Genomic DNA, 5,465 nt, shown 5'->3' on the forward strand with positions numbered 1-5,465 from the left:
TACAGCAAGAGCACACATTAGTAATTAATCATGCAACTCGACGCCTCCTGCCCCTCAGGACAAGATTCACTCGGCCCACGTGGCCTGACACAACACCATTTCATGGTGTAAGACCCTTTTCGGATCTCGGTCTCACTACGGTTCCTTTCACCGTAAAGGCATCACATGCCACAACATATGCCAACACCTTTTTCTAGGTGAGGCTAGACTCTGGTGCCCTTTTTCTAGGCGTCCAAGAGTCTACTCGAGAGCCATTTTACATAGGCCCAATATTTCCCATCGCATGCAACGGTGGCCCTTTCCCGAGCCCCCATAGGCACAAAAACTGCATTTGTGTCTCGATAGCTCCATTCGGGCTTGGCACCACCGTAATTTCGCATCACCAGACCCACACATGGGGTCGCGTAACTCTCGCCACTGAGCCAACCTAGGCTCTGATACCAAGTGTCACGGTCCGCGCGTTCCTCCTACTGAAACCACGCAACCCATGCGGCACCAAGACTACTCTTAGTCAAGGTCAGCCTTCACCAAGCCTATTTTTCTCTTGGACAGATCCACTTCGATCCTTCGAGCCACATGCCCACGAGCCTTACCTGGCTTTGACCCCGTAGGGTCGTTCAGTTCAAACTCTATAGGGAGGAACCCAACTCCCATTGGGCATCAGCCCCCGAGCACCCAGTTTCTGCCCGCACGCATGATTGACACCCCACATCATGCTAGTCCCATAAGGGGACTAGGGCGGACTGCCTCAGTGGCAGCCCACCAACCCGACTGGCCACAGGGGTCTAGCAGCATGCCTGTCTGCTAGCCCGCACACCCCTTTGGCCCGATGGTATCCCTCTTACGTAAACACCATCACATGATCCTTTCGGCTCGAGGAGGGGAAACCGAGGGGCATAACGGATTCTACCGTCAAACCCCCTGTCTCAATGCAAAGGCGCGATACGAGGCCCGCCGGCCCCAACCGTCCCCGGGTTTACCTTACCCGAGAAAACATCATGCCACGCTCGTGACCCTACGATGCCCGCCCACCTAGACACCACGAGTGCCTAGGAGTAGCTCACTTCAGACTAGCCAGGCCCCCGCCTGCCCGCTAGCCAAGGGGGTGGTGGAGAGCTGACACCAAACATCCCCCTATAAAGAGCGTTAGAGATTTTCCCACTATGCTACCAGTGACCGTAAGAATGTCTGAAACGGGGACACTTTTCTGCCCAGCCATCCTAGGGCCTTTCTCTGGCTAACTCAGGGCCCCGTAATCTTCCTCTTGGTCACCCTTGCTCCTTGATTCTGCTCATTACTCCACCAACCCACTCGAAGGTGCCCGTGCATGGCTTCGACCAACGGCACCCGCCCGGCTACTTGGCTTGAGGGTGTCTGACCACTGTCCCGAACTTCCCCGCGTATCTTGCGGCTCGGGGCTCCCATTGCCCCCACAACATGCTAGCATCATGTTCCAAAGCTCGGAATGCACGCCCACATCTCGTAGAACCACTTTCCCGCCAGCTCGGTCTCGACCACTGCTTGGTTCAGGATCAGTCATGGCAGGACCAAGGCCTGACCATGACACCCAGCGTGTGCCGATGGTGCTCGAGGCAACCGCCCGCACCAAGGGCCGGCTTGTGCCGATGGTGTTCGAGGCAACCGCCCGCACCAGGGCCCAGCGTGTGCCGATGGTGGTCGAGGCAACCGCCAGCACCAGGGCCCAGCGTGTGCCGATGGTGGTCGAGGCAACCGCCCGCACCAGGGCCCAGCGTGTGCCGATGGTGGTCGAGGCAACCGCCCGCACCAAGGCCGAGCGTGTGCCGATGGTGGTTGAGGCAAGCGCCCGCACCAGGGCCCAGCGTGTGCCGATGGTGGTCGAGGCAAGCGCCCTCACCAAGGCCGAGCGTGTGCCGATGGTGGTCGAGGCAACCGCCCGCACCAGGGCCCAGCGTGTGCCGATGGTGGTCGAGGCAAGCGCCCGCACCAAGGCCGAGCGTGTGCCGATGGTGGTCGAGGCAACCGGCCGCACCAAGGGCTGGCGTGTGCCGATGGTGTTCGAGGCAACCGCCCGCACCAGGGCCCAGCGTGTGCCGATGGTGGTCGAGCCAGGAGCCCGCACCAAGGGCCGGCTTGTGCCGATGGTGTTCGGGGCAAGCGCCCGCACCAGGGCCCAGCGTGTGCCGATGGTGCTGGGGGCAAGCGCCCGCCCCAGGGCCCAGCGTGTGCCGATGGTTATCGGGGCAACCGGCCGCACCAGGGCCCAGGGTCTGCCGATGGTGCTCGAGGCAACCGCCCGCACCAAGGCTCAGCATGTGCCGATTGTGATCGAGGCAACAACCCACACCAGGGCCCAGCTTGTGCCGATGGCGGTCGAGGCAAGTGCCCGTACCGAAGGGCAGCCTATGCCGATGATGGTCGATGCATGTGCCATCACCATGCGTCATCATGTGCCATTGATGGTCGAGGCCTTGGCCGAAGTTCGATTTTGAGCCACGGTGCCCATGCTTGGCTCCAGCATGTGCTGGTGCCGCATTTTTTTCACTCGGGACAGCATCGCCGGAGCATCGCCGGAGCATCGCCGGAGTACCGCCGGAGAACCTGACCGGCGGCATTGGGGTTCCGGCGATTGGGAGGGGGGCCGGGGGGGTGTGCGCACATGGTGTGCGATGGGTGCTGGTACTTGGCCTTGTGTTGGCCCCCTATCCCTCATCAAACCTCTGAGAATTCACACCCCCTTAAAGAGCATTTGAGATTTTACAGGTTTGCTACCAGTAGCCGTTAAAGTGTCTGAAATGGGGACACTTTTTTCAAACGGTCACAAAATCTTCTCTACTTCGAGTTTTTAGCTGAATTTTTTTGTGCATGCCAACAAAAATAGAAGGATCATGCCTACAAAATTTGGGGCCAAAAATCCTTATAAAAAAATTTTAAAAAATCCCGAACCGCAAAAAGTTTCGAAAATCGTGAAAAATAGAAAACGAGTCATCTTCCAACGAAACTTCACGTGAAGGCTTAGGGGACCATTGTATGAATTTACAAGCCATAAAAATGGCATTGGCACGGCAGAAATTTGAAGATGTGCCTAAACCCACCAGGGCCCAGCGTGTGCCGATGGTGCTCGAGGCAACCGCCCGCACCAGGGCCCAGCGTGTGCCGATGGTGCTCGAGGCAAGCGCCCGCACCAGGGTCCAGCGTGTGCCGATGGTGGTCGAGGCAACCGCCCGCACCAGGGCCGATAGTGTGCCGATGGTGCTCGAGGCAACCTGTCGCACCAGGGCCCAGCGTGTGCCGATGGTGGTCGAGGCAACCTGCCGCACCAGGGCCCAGCGTGTGCCGATGGTGGTCGAGGCAAGCGCCCGCACCAGCGCCCAGCGTGTGCCGATGGTGCTCGAGGCAACCGACCGCACCAGGGCCCAGCGTGTGCCGATGGTGCTCGAGGCAACCTGCCGCACCAGGGCCCAGCGTGTGCCGATGGTGCTCGAGGCAACCTGCCGCACTAGGGCCCAGCGTGTGCCGATGGTGCTCGAGGCAAGCGCCCGCACCAGGGCCCAGCGTGTGCCGATGGTGGTCGAGGCAACCGCCCGCACCAGGGCCCAGCGTGTGCCGATGGTGCTCGAGGCAACCTGCCGCACCAGGGCCCAGCGTGTGCCGATGGTGCTCGAGGCAACCGACCGCACCAGGGCCCAGCGTGTGCCGATGGTGCTCGAGGCAACCGCCCGCACCAGGGCCCAGCGTGTGCCGATGGTGGTCGAGGCAACCTGCCGCACCAGGGCCCAGCGTGTGCCGATGGTGGTCGAGGCAAGCTGCCGCACCAGGGCCCAGCGTGTGCCGATGGTGGTCGAGGCAACCGCCCGCACCAGGGCCCAGCGTGTGCCGATGGTGATCGAGGCAACCTGCCGCACCAGGGCCCAGCGTGTGCCGATGGTGGTCGAGGCAAGCGCCCGCACCAGGGCCCAGCGTGTGCCGATGGTGGTCGAGGCAACCGACCGCACCAGGGCCCAGCGTGTGCCGATGGTGCTCGAGGCAACCTGCCGCACCAGGGCCCAGCGTGTGCCGATGGTGGTCGAGGCAACCTGCCGCACCAGGGCCCAGCGTGTGCCGATGGTGGTCGAGGCAACCTGCCGCACCAGGGCCCAGCGTGTGCCGATGGTGCTCGAGGCAACCGACCGCACCAGGGCCGAGCGTGTGCCGATGGTGGTCGAGGCAAGCGCCCGCACCAGGGCCCAGCGTGTGCCGATGGTGGTCGAGGCAACCGCCCGCACCAGGGCCCAGCGTGTGCCGATGGTGGTCGAGGCAACCGCCCGCACCAGGGCCCAGCGTGTGCCGATGGTGCTCGAGGCAACCGACCGCACCAGGGCCCAGCGTGTGCCGATGGTGGTCGAGGCAAGCGCCCGCACCAGGGCCCAGCGTGTGCCGATGGTGCTCGAGGCAACCGACCGCACCAGGGCCGAGCGTGTGCCGATGGTGCTCGAGGCAAGCTGCCGCACCAGGGCCCAGCGTGTGCCGATGGTGGTCGAGGCAACCGCCCGCACCAGGGCCCAGCGTGTGCCGATGGTGATCGAGGCAACCGACCGCACCAGGGCCCAGCGTGTGCCGATGGTGCTCGAGGCAACCTGCCGCACCAGGGCCCAGCGTGTGCCGATGGTGCTCGAGGCAACCTGCCGCACCAGGGCCCAGCGTGTGCCGATGGTGGTCGAGGCAACCGCCCGCACCAGGGCCCAGCGTGTGCCGATGGTGCTCGAGGCAACCGACCGCACCAGGGCCCAGCGTGTGCCGATGGTGGTCGAGGCAACCTGCCGCACCAGGGCCCAGCGTGTGCCGATAGTGGTCGAGGCAAGCGCCCGCACCAGGGCCCAGCGTGTGCCGATGGTGGTCGAGGCAAGCGCCCGCACCAGGGCCCAGCGTGTGCCGATGGTGGTCGAGGCAAGCGCCCGCACCAGGGCCCAACGTGTGCCGATGGTGCTGGGGGCAACCGCCCGCACCAGGGCCCAGCGTGTGCCGATGGTGGTCGAGGCAAGCGCCCGCACCAGTGCCCAGCGTGTGCCGATGGTGGTCGAGGCAAGCGCCCCCACCAGGGCCCAGCTTTTGCCGATGGTGATCGAGGCAACCGGCCGCTCCAGGGCCCAGCGTGTGCCGATGGTTATCGGGGCAACCGGCCGCACCAGGGCCCAGGGTCTGCGGATGGTGCTCGAGGCAACCGCCCGCACCAAGGCTCAGCATGTGCCGCTGGTGATCGAGGCAACAACCCACACCAGGGCCCAGCTTGTGCCGATGGCGGTCGAGGCAAGTGCCCGTACCGAAGGGCAGCCTATGCCGATGATGGTCGATGCATGTGCCATCACCATGCGTCATCATGTGCCATTGATGGTCGAGGCCTTGGCCGAAGTTCGATTTTGAGCCACGGTGCCCATGCTTGGCTCCAGCATGTGCTGGTGCCGCATTTTTTTCACTCGGGACAGCATCGCCGGAGCATCGCCGGAGCA

Source organism: Durio zibethinus, unplaced genomic scaffold (assembly GCF_047325235.1).
Source record: "Durio zibethinus cultivar Kanyao isolate XHJ-2024 unplaced genomic scaffold, ASM4732523v1 HiC_scaffold_404, whole genome shotgun sequence".
NCBI classification, from domain to species: Eukaryota; Viridiplantae; Streptophyta; class Magnoliopsida; order Malvales; family Malvaceae; genus Durio; species Durio zibethinus.